Source organism: Calypte anna, chromosome 2 (genome assembly GCF_003957555.1).
Source record: "Calypte anna isolate BGI_N300 chromosome 2, bCalAnn1_v1.p, whole genome shotgun sequence".
Classification (NCBI taxonomy): domain Eukaryota; kingdom Metazoa; phylum Chordata; class Aves; order Apodiformes; family Trochilidae; genus Calypte; species Calypte anna.
Genome location: NC_044245.1, coordinates 135,304,662 through 135,316,928, shown reverse-complemented (window position 1 = coordinate 135,316,928; position 12,267 = coordinate 135,304,662). Strand labels below are relative to the sequence as shown.

The window sequence follows — 12,267 nt, the reverse complement described above, 5'->3', positions numbered from 1 at the left end:
ATTAAATCCAGTATCAGGGCCAATTACAGTATGAGTGATTCATTTTGCTGACCTATTTTGAAATAAAAAATATTAATTTCCTAAGCCAAGATACAGTGTCCTGATAATGTACTGTACTTTAAATACTATGTTTTATAATGGATTTCAGGACATTAACCTGTGTTAAAATAGTTTGGAAACAGACACATCTAGAAAAAATGGGATATATTGGCTTCATGAAAAATCATTTAGTTAATTATATAATTCAAAACAATCCCTAAGTAGCAAACCATGCAGTATAAAATGTTTTCAAACACAGTTATACGTTTGGAATTACAAAGCAATAGATTTCAACAAAATAAATGTTTTTAAATGTAAGACTATTTAAAACCAAAATGCAGAGTGAGGCTAAAGCCCAAGTAAATTCTGAAATGAGTAAAAAGTAACTCTGAATTTTAGATGTAATTAACAATAGAAAATATCAAAGCACCATTATCAAAATAAATGCTAATTAATTTCACCAGGTAAACATTCTTCAGATGAAAATCAACTCAAAATAGATTTATTTAATCAAAATAGTAATCTCAGAATCGCAGAATTGTCACAGTTGGAAAAGACCTCTAAAATCACTGAGTCCGCCTGCCAAGGTGGAAAAAAACACCATGCCCACTAAAGCATGTCCTAAATTCCCTCATCTACATGATTTTTTAATGCCTCCTGGGATGGTGGCAGGTCCCTGGACAGCCCATTCCAGTGCCTAAATACTCCTTCTGTAAAGAAATTCTTCCTAATATCTAGACTACACCTCTTCTGGTGCCGTTTCCTCTAGTCTTATCATTATTTGCTTGGGAGAAGAGGTTAACACCCACCTCATTACAGCCTCCTTTCAGGTTGTTGGTTGTAGAAAGCAATAAGGTCTCCTCTCAGCCTCCTTCAAACTAAACAATCCCAGTTCCCTCAGCCTCTCCTCAAAGGAATTTTTCTCCAGACCCATCACCATCTTAGTTGCTCTTCTCTGGACTTACTCCAGCACCTCAATGTCTTTCTAGTAGGTGAGGGGCCCAGAACTGAGCACAGCACTGAAGGTGCAGCCTTACCAGTGCTGAGTACAGGGGAATAATCACTTCCCTAGCCCTGCTGGCCACACTATTTCTGACACAAGCCGGGATACTTTTGGTCTTCATGAGCACATGGGCATATTGCTGGTTTATACTGAGAGGTTTTGACAAACACCCCCAGTTCCTTTTAGTCTTGGAAGCTTTTCCGTCACTCTTCTTCAAGCCAGTGGAGTTGTCTGGGACTGTTACAACTGAAATGCAGGACCCAACACTTGGTCTTATTGAACCTCATACTATTGGCCTCAGCCCATTGATTCAGCCTAAGTCCTACTGCAGAGCCCTCAAGGAGATCAGCACTCCCACTCATCTTGGTGTCACTTGTACACTTGCTGAGGAAGCACTCAATCGTCTCATCTAGATCATTGATAAAGATACTAAACAAGACCGGCCCCAAAACTCAGCCCTGGGGACACCACTGGAGACATATTGCCAACTGGATTTAACTCTGTTCAGCACAACTCTCTGGACCTGGCCATCAGCCAGCTTTTACCCAGTGCAGAGTACACCTGTCTATTCCATGACCCATGAGCTTCTCTAGGAGAATGCTGTGACAGATGGTGTCAAAGGCTACTAAAGTGAACAGCCTTTCCTTCATCCCCTAAGTGGGTGACCTGGTCATGGGAGAAGGATCAAAACCAAGAAAGAGATGATATGAACATATGGATGTATGCATTTCTTTCATAAATTATGTTTGGGGGTTTTTTAATTGTTCTTTTTACAGATGACATCTTGCTGGAAAAAAGTTCTAGCTGGTTAATGTGTTAAAAGAAAGCTTATGTTGTGAATCATGCCTGTTGTACAGTCCACATACTTTGAATCCATATCCAGTTGCTAAGGGTAGGGAGATATTTAAATGAAAACATTCCTTCTTAACCACTGCAGAAACAGAAACATAGAAATATACTCCAAGTTTCAGCTTATAGAGCTTTATTCAGCTTACAGATTAATGTAATTTAACTCGGAGTTGATAAGTCTGGACATGCATAAATTTCCTTGCCCCCAATACCATCTTTTTTTTTCCTTGCAATCTTCTATTTACCCAGTAAACTAATACCGTAAACATCTGTTAACCAAGTTAATGTTAATTGTAAAAGTTCTCCAGTTGCTACAAAAAAGAGTCTATTTCCTTGACTGAAAAAAACCCTTTTTAAACTTGTTGAGAAACAAACTAAAAAATGGATCTTTCTTCTTGTTTTACTTGTTCACCTCTCTTTTGCAGGGAGAAAAGGAAAGGAAATTAAACCAAAACGCTCACTAGTTCATCAGCATCATTCCACTAAAAATGAAAAATTAATGCTGAAAATATATTTTGTCTGCCGACTGATGTGTATAATTGTTTTTTATCATTACATATTAAAGTAGAATTCTACATCACATGACTGAATGTGTCAGATATAGACCTAAAAATGCATTTCTGTATATTCTTTATCATTTCACACTGTGCTAACAGCCTTGCTGTACAACATATATTAATTTTAAACTGTTTAGCTCTCCTAAACCACCAATCTGTCACTCCTTATAGAAGTTTTGCAAACATCTGTATCAGATATATGAGCTTTAGGTGAGTTAGGACCAGAAGGAACACTACCTAAGAGCTGTCACACAGTGATTTGTGCAGGATTGCAGCAGGCTGTTAAGCCTCTCTTTTCCCAGAACGTTTTTCTTCTTCTCAGTAAAAGAACAGAATATTAAGCGTTTAAAAGTAGAAGATGAAGGTGTGTTGTTCAAGTGGTTTCTCAATATAGGAATACCAGTAAGTTCAGATACATGACTTGCATGGCTATTTCAGTATTAATCTGTCATGTAAATACAGCCAGAGAAACAGAGGCCAACACAGATACTTAATGAGAAGTTAATTAAAATCTTGAACTATTTTAATGATAAATCTTTTTCTCCTCTCAAATTATGACCATTTCTACTCATTCCAATAACAGATTAATCAAGAGAGGAATAATCCACAGCAGGTAACCTGAAGAGATGTGGAGAAAAGTAGCTGTTATTCTGGCTGCTAGCATGATTTGAGAGAAGGCTGATAATGGGAGTTCAAGCTTATATTGGTTAAAAAAGAGACTCTGAAGAAAGAAAGTTAGTATGTCTACATCATTTAATTATTTTGCAGATGCTCTCCATCACTTTATCTATAAAATAAGATTATATGTCTTTTACTGCTTATGTCTCAGAATTATTTTGATGCAGGAATAACAAAGAAAACAGTTTGAGCTCTGCTCCTACAGGACTCAGACTAGAAATCACAAATAGCCCTTTCTGATTTCTTTGAAAAACATACTCATAATAGTCCATAGTCCAGAGACAATAGTGTACTCAAATAATGAGCATCACAGTATTCCTTTTTTTTCACTATTAGAGAGAACAAAAAAATTATAAACACTTTTCATCAACCTCCCCATATAGAAATCCATAGATACTTGCCTATAGAAGACTGTTAATAGAAATTCAGATTGAAAGTTTTTTCTTTTTACAGACATTTAAAATAAGACTTGCATAAGAAAATCATGTTTCATCAGAAAATACACTACACTCATTCTTCTATGCTAGAGATTTCTGAAAGTATTTTTCCAAATGTGCCAGGAAACTTGTCTCCAATATATGACAAGACATGCAAATTCTGAGGCTCAGGAGATGTTCTCTAAGAAATGCAGGAGCCCATGCAATGAAGGTGTAATAGAACCCTGAATATCAATACTAATGGTAATTCTTGCAAGAGGAAGGTAATAAACATTGAAATAAAGTAATAATTACAGATAACTGCTTCCCAAGCAAAGGAAATTCAGGCATTCTTACTGAAAGTGAAACTAGATAAGAACTAGATAAGAAAAGAAAACCTAATGCTTTTGTATTTGGAGTAGGACGTGCTTTTCCTCCCATGTGGAAGACTGTTTCGGAAGTCACAATATTGTGGGTGCACAGCTCACCACTGAGTGATAAACCAAAGTTTTGTGGAATATAACTTATTCAAAGGGTTTTTTATATGCTCTTGGTGAATGGTCTGTCTCAGATGTTTATTTATTCATATTATTATCCATTACTTTGATCACACCGTCTTTTCTGGTTAATGAATCATCATGAAAGCAATTTGGACAAGATCAGTAATGTATTATTTCAACTTATGCAGCAGAGTCATTAGGCCATACTGCAGTTAAGCACTACAAAATTATCAGCATAAGTGCTGTTAAAAGCAGAATCACCCATATATCCTTGACCCAGCATTTTTAAATGTTCTCGTGTTTGGACATTTTTAATGAAAAATTCATATTATACCTGAGATGATCATTAACTGAAGAGACCTTTTCTAATAAATAGGACTTTATTAGTAGCCATTTGCTTCAGAGCTAAAAGGTATGATTGTAGTTAGAAAAAAAATAACTTCGAAATAGCACTTCATCATGCAAGATCTGATTTTTGTGTATTTCTGAGTCATATCATAAACACTGAGAAAAATGAGCAAATAAAACAATTTTACTACTATTAGTTATATACTTTTAATTATAAATTTACTCTTCCTTAATATATCAGCAGTATTTTCAGATGTATTCTGACTGCAAGATCCTTGAATACAGTTCAATGTAAAGAGAAGGAATTACACTTCCATCTTGACATGGAGTGGACATTTTATTTCAGAATTTTCTTAAAAATATTTTGAGTCACAATGTGTTGTATTTCAGAATGCAGTGTTTTTACTTTACATTTATTTATGCATTACCACAAGTTTACATTCTTGAGAGTATGCGTATATATTAATGACAGATAATACATTGTATCATATTCATGTATAATCTGAAAGATGTTCTGGTGCATTATGAAGTATTCATGAAAATACTTTAAAAATAAGCTTGGATTAAGGACTTTAAATTCCATCTGATCTACATTAAAGGGTAGAGTTTATGTTTTCTAAAAAAGACATTTTGTTGACAGGCTACTAAAAGAGCATTCAGTAAAATAATCCCAGTGATCTCGTCTTGACTAAACAAAGGCTGTCTAACCACTACATATCCTACCTGCTGAGCTGTAGTCTCAACCTGCTGGTTGAAATTCAATATGAAATACAAAAAAGAAAAGATCTCTAAAGACTTTGGTAATGTCATCATGACATCCCAGAAGGCTGATTAGGACACTGTGCCATCAAGTACAGTAAGAACATTAATTCCATGAAGAAATGGTAGTGCTGGAAAAACAACTGTGGTGCAGGTTTTGGAGACAATACTGATTCAATTTTATAAAGGAAAATTCTAAACCTAAAACTTTATCAATGAAAAATAAATTACAGAATTACATCCTACCTTTCTTTTGCAAAAATGGCAAAAACATTAACATTTAGAAATAAGTACAGATATATAGCTCTAACTTTGTAAAATGTGTTTTCTATAAACAGTTTTTTTAAGAAGTACTTCATGCCAAAAATAATGGTAGAAACTAGACTGAAATTTCACTGTAAGAGACAGCATGTGCTTTGAAAACAAGAACGCAGGCAGTCAGTGAAGTGATCAGACTGCATCAAACATTTGTGCTTCTAACAGAGCACTACAGTGTCTCGTAATAGTAATTCTATATATAAACCTATATATATCAACACCTGCTTATACCAAGCATATGCAATATATATTAAAAAGTTAAATTTCATGTTACCATGGAAAGAAATCTTTGTTACTCTTCACATAGCAGCTCTAAATGTTTCAGGTGCCATCTAGTGCTCAGTTCTCCTATGTCAAAATCCTTTCTCTGCCTTCAATGTTAAGACATCATTTGTGAAGAAGGCCTGTGCTGGGGAAACCTTGGCTCATTAGTCAGTTGTGAGGCATGCTTGATTAGCTATGGACACGTGTGTGTATCCTCTGACTATTTATCAGTTGGTTCAGGTGACCTTTGCTATCAGGAGGCTTCTGAGATGGGCAGCAAGTTTACCTTAGTGAGTAAGCTGCCTTTTCCTAAATTCAGTTAGCTTTTCATTTCTTTGGTTACTGTAAATTCTCCAGGTCACGAGTGTCAGTGAGGAGCAATGCAACATTTATATAGTACCTAGCATAAAGCAAAATAAGGAGAGGTAACAGTGCAAGAAGAATAAATAATATTGTGAGAAATGTCTTACCATAAAAATTTAGAAATTGAAGAGTAAATTCTTTTGTATAACTCTAAGAGGCATAGTAAGCAATATTGCAGAAGGAATAGTGATTTGATATAGGTTTTAATATTATATTTTTAGATTGTACTGGGCTCTTAAATAGTCTTTGCTCCATAAATACAATTATACAATTACAGTTCCTAGCTATCTAGGGAATACAGCTATGCCAACAAAACGTGCTGAGAATCACCACAGTCTAAATGGATCAATCCTGTTACAATTGGTGTGGGCACAGAGGGTGCATCTGTCTGGGCTTCATCCACCAGGGAAGCTGAACAACCATCCCATGTGGCAGAGACAGTACCTCAGGTTTTGAACTACACTGATAGTGTTGAATACCCCTAGAACAGTGTGGATGGGGAATCTCTGTGACACTGGCAACTCTGCACTCATTCTGGAACTTCATGGAGTCTCCAGTGATTTTTCTCAGTCCATGCACTATGTCCACTATGTTACCTTCCTTAAACACTTGGGATTTAACAGGTGCCCTCAGTACTGGAAAAGAAGAGCAGATAAAGCTTTAATCAAAGTCAGGTGGATTTTGGTAAAGGCAAAGAAGGGTGGCTGGTGCTGAAATCTGTACAGCTCTCCTAGTTAACTATTCAGGCTTTACCTGTTTGTCATTCCCTTGAGGTAACACTTTAGAATTGTCTGATGGGGAAATGTCAGATTTAACCAGATCTGAAACTTACGATCATCTTCCTGTTGATCTTATGTGGCACTGTGTTACTCTGTCATATGGTAAAATTAGGACTGATGTCTTCTTGCAAGGTCTTTCATCTCTCTAGTGCTGTACTGCGACTTTAGCTGATTTAAACAGGTATTTTGAAAGGAATGCATTGCAAACCCTGGACCATTTCTTGTATTACATTTGTCAGGCTCACAGCATCAATGTTACTACAGTACTATAACTATAACTCATTTCCTTCACATATCCTGGAGGGGTTTTGCTGTACTTCTTGTTGCTGTTTTTCTCTTGCTTGTAGAAGAATTACATTATATACATATTATATATTATATGATATTATTACTTTAACTCATTAAAAAAAGCTAAATATGTAATTAGCTAAATGTAATTAGCTGTATTATCTTTAGTGAACAGTAGAGATCCTCAGTGAGGTTGCTATTACAAAAATATTTGTCTATCAGGAAAGAGCAATTAGAACAGAATTAAAACCATGTTTTACCTTTTTTTCCTGCCTGCCTATTTATACCTAGGTACCAGAATATGACAATCTCTTTTGTCTGACCCACGTGAAATGCAGAAAGCAAAACGTCAGAGTAGTTTTGGTCATTAGACAAACTGTTATTTCTATTACTGCTATAAAGAAATGAGAATTTCAGAATAGTGACTCTTCATTCTGAATTTCTATCTTGAGGTGATACATTTATTCCAATCAAAGAGTAATCACTCATATTGCAATATGCAGAGGAGAAACCTGGATTTGGGGAGGAGGATTTTTTTTCCATTCAGTCTTCATTTTAATAAATCTGTATTGTTCATGGAAGATCTTTTTAAAGTATTCATTTAGAATGTCTCTTTCTTAGGTCTCCGCACCATACATATTTGTGCAGTTAAATTGTCACTAAGATATTAAGTTTAAGATATTAAGATATTAAATTGTATATTTTTTTCCTTCACTACAAGGATGTTACCTCCTCCATATTTTTCTTGTGTTTTACCCCACTCTGTAAACTCAAGTGGGACAGGTGTCTAAATGTATATTTCAATATGCATGTAGGAACACATTGATATTTCTGTACTCATCAGTTATTCATTTATTCCTTTTTAGATTTAAATCTAAACCATACTAACTCATATATTAAGAGCAACATCATGAGGACAGACTGGAAAAGAAAGTAAAATACATGCTTTGAGAAAAAAAAGTCAAAACTCTACTATTATGAGGTAGACACAATGGATCTAGGTTACTTCTTTAGATTATAAAGCCTTTGGAAAAATATGTGCAACTAAAATATACCGTTACAAAATTTGATATAGGTGAATTTTGGATAACTAAATTTCAGGATACTTCATATTGTTACAAATTTATAATTTTTCCTAATAGACACATATTACATGCACCACTCCTGAAGTCAGTCTTGAGTCTTCAATAACAAGATATTTTCACTTGTGAATAAAACAACATAGATGTGTTGTGTTTCCAAGGGATGTCTATGTGCAGCCATGTTCTAGTATTTCCAGCTATGCCAAGAACTATCCCAAAAGAATGGCATATTCCCTGGACCACAGCTAGATTTTTCTGGCAGAGAACTTAATTTTTGGAATAGCAGACATGAGTGAACAAGCAGTCTAGGACTAGTGCCATGCAATAACACAGAGAGATAACCAAACTGTCAGTATAGGGATACAGGAATAATCAGTTTTTAAAATCATAAATGAAACATATACTAGTCTCTACTGGGATATTCCATAGGTTTTTCAGAGATTGACTACACGTGAAGACGTACATTTTATACTCATAACATCAATCACTTTAGGTCGGTGCTAATGAGATCATAATTATTTGTAATAACTGTGAACAAAAACTATGATACACGCATAGATCAACCCTTTCAAAAAGTAATATTTCTGTTCCTAAATTTAAGTATCAGATTTCGTGTCTGAAGAATATTAATCTTCAGCAGAGAAATATACTAATAGCTTCCACTGAGCTGAATGCTCATCATCAATAAAATGATATAACAAATTCATTTTTTACTAGAATATTTGCAAATAGTTGACCTAGATATTTGGACATCAAATAATGTAATTTTAATATATTAGGGAGCTCAGGTGCTACTCTTCATTTAGTAAGTAACATAAAAAAAATAATTCCTTCCTTAAAATTTGAATAATAAGAAAGTAAATTTGAAATGTCCAAATCTGATTATGACTTGATTTTCCTTGAGTGGATGCTCATAGTCTCAACTTTTCACAGCTTTGGTTTTGAAAGGACTCTCACAAAGCTACTATATTTTACGTCATTTAAATTGAATAGCTTATTAATTAGTATTTATAAGTGACTGAATTTCTAGTAATTAAACTCTTTAAAGGGGCATGTCCATTCTTGTTAAACAGAACTCTCCGAGGCATATTTTACCCGGAGTCTTTAAAGAGAATTCCCAGGGACATTAATAGGAATTAATTAAATATAGAAACTTATTGAAAACCACTAAAGAGTATTTTGATCCCTGTGTTTTATCAACAGGAAAAAAATGGAGAGGACAAGTAAGTTAATATGCACCTCACTTACAGGTGTAATATTGATTATAAAAAGCATTTTTGTTTGGTGTAAGCAAACAGTGTCCATAATTTCAGAAATAATTGACTATTAAATCTAGGGCAAAGAAAATTCTTAGTCATAAATAAATTGAAACAATTGGGAGAGCTCACTTTAAAAAGATGAACAGCCACACAATAAAAATGTAAAGAGTAGGATTAAAAATACTCAATTTTGCTTACTTTCAGAGCACATGAACAAGGGTAAGTTTAACCAAATTACAATATGGCAAATTTAAAAGGAAATACTTTTCCACACTTCATATCGTTACTGAATATCAGAATGTGATTGAAGTAAAAAAATCTGTTAAGAACTGAACAAAAATGACAATCTGGTTTAGCAGTTCCTGTGTTCTCTTACAGATGACAGTCTCAAGGTAGCAATCCATAGCTTTAAATGGCTGGAAGCTGTAGTACACTGTTACATTCAGTGTGAAAATATATCTTACATATCAAAGAAGACCAATTTAGTTACTGGGTGAATTGCATCCACCCCCCTCAGAATAAAGCATTTGTGAATGTTGAAGATAAAAATAGTCACAGAAGAAACATACATTTTAAAGTGTACAATTTATTTTCTACTTTATAATCTAGAATCAGGAACAAATTTGGTTCTAGGGTTAGAAGTAGTAATACAATTACTGGAGACTTTCATGACATTAAAAAGTTAATGGAAAATGCTAGATGTTCTTTTTTGGCAAGACAGATAGTACTGCAGCTGGAAAATGAGTTTTATTTTAGAAGAAGAATGATTTTTAATTGGTGCTTTAAAATATATTTTCATAAGAATATGTTGCCTTCTGTGCGTAATTTTTGATGAGACAGCAGTAAGAGTAAAGCAAGCAATTTTAGACAGTGACAGCTAAAGGCATCACTAATCTTTATATTCTTCATTTTAAAGGACAGGGAATCTTTTTCTGACCTTTTACAAACCAATAATAAATAAAGGCCTCTGAAAGATTTCTCTTCTTGGAGAAGCCAAAAATCACAAACACTGTTTACAGGCAGGGTTTTCAAGTTAATATAATATGATACATAAGATAACCAAAATCCACAGGATGATATTCTTAACTCTATTTTGACATACTGCGATGATAAGTCGGAACTCAAGTGGCCTTGAAAACCTTTAAAGGATTTAAGAGAAATCCCTTTGAATAAATATGCCGGAATCAACTGTAGCATTGACTTCTCTACAAAGCTTGCAAGCAGATTTGAGCACAGGAGACTTTTGCTGGAGGACAGAAAACTTAGCTGGATAAAGCAGTAGTAAGAATACCACTTTAGGTGAGCTCTGAAATGATCATGAGCAGGCTAACTGTATAATTGTCCTTGTATAAAGTTATTAAAGTCAGGTCCAGATCCACAGAGTTTATTGTGTAAGATAAAGAAAGCACTTGTAGCAATGACAACAGCAACTAATAGGCATGTGCAACATATTCACATCAAAACATGATTGATACAATAAGTCTTGCAGATGAATACAGTGTTAGCATATATTGTATATATAGCACATTTATAGAAATGTCTAGCATATACAGAATATATATTTGACTATACTGGATTCTTTTAATAACTGTTACATAGCTTTTTTCATAGCTGGTATCAGAAATCTATTAATATATCTAAGTTCTTGGCATGAAGTTTAGCAATTAAATGTATCTCATGATCCATACTGCTTGGTTTGATGTCTTTGATAACTTTTTTCTTTAACTGAAACCTATTAGAACAGTATTTTTCTTTCTTCTCTTTTTTCCATAATATAATTAAATATGTTTATATATATATGTGCACACACATGAGCATATGAGGGATACAGAAGAACAATTGATTACACGGAACTCAAGAAAATAAATTAAGACAATACATATATACCCTTCTTTTATCTTGTTTCCTCACTTTGTATATTAGGGAAATTTGCTATGAATCCAAGTATGTGTTTACCTGATTTGCTTCTTCTCTGTTAGCATTATGCTGGTAAGCATACTCTGTACAAACTTTAAAGAGCTCAGGATGAGATTATGAAATCTCCTTTTCTCAGACTTGTACAAAGTCTATATTTTTATGTTCATTAACTAAAGGACTTCATCAGTAAATGACAGAAAATTCTGTAATCAAGCTATTTATAATGCTGAATCATCAGTCAAATACCAAGTTGGAGTGTACCACCTAATAAACCTGAAGTCTAATTAATGTCCTCAGAGATCAAACAGCAGAGCTGCAACTCCTTTTGGATTCTCAGTGGTTTAAAGGTCTGCATTAGAGTTTGTCATCCAGATCTATGGTATTCCATATGTTTAAATTAATCAACACTTTGCTCAGAAATCAGTTACTCTCAATTAATCAGTTTTAATCAAATCAATTAATCAGTTACTTTTACCTCATTATATAAAATCTATTAAATCATTCAAAGATTACTGATCGTGCTCAGGCTTATGTTAGTTAAAACCTTCTCCTAGTGTTCTATCTCGAGTACTTTTATTTATTCTTCATTTTGGTTGATTCAAATGTGATGTGTCTGTATTAGAGTTTTGTTTATTTTTTTGTATCTGTATAATTAAGACACAGAAACATATCAAGTTCCTTTTTTTCTTCTTTGTATGTAATGTGTTCTTTGATATCAAATAAAATATATTTATATATCTGGATCTTAAGGAAAGCCTCATGTTCATTTTCATGTAATATTTTACCTTTGGTTATGTGGGTACATACACAGACACTTTAGAGACTAAGTCAGTAATGGCACTTCCATG

The 12,267-nt window shown here is 33.9% G+C and overlaps 1 protein-coding gene across 1 annotated transcript in view; it reads left to right on the top strand.

The window, feature by feature from the left end:
* The window catches only part of CSMD3 (CUB and Sushi multiple domains 3), a 552,597-nt gene that overhangs the window by 123,101 nt on the left and 417,229 nt on the right, over positions 1 to 12,267 (top strand).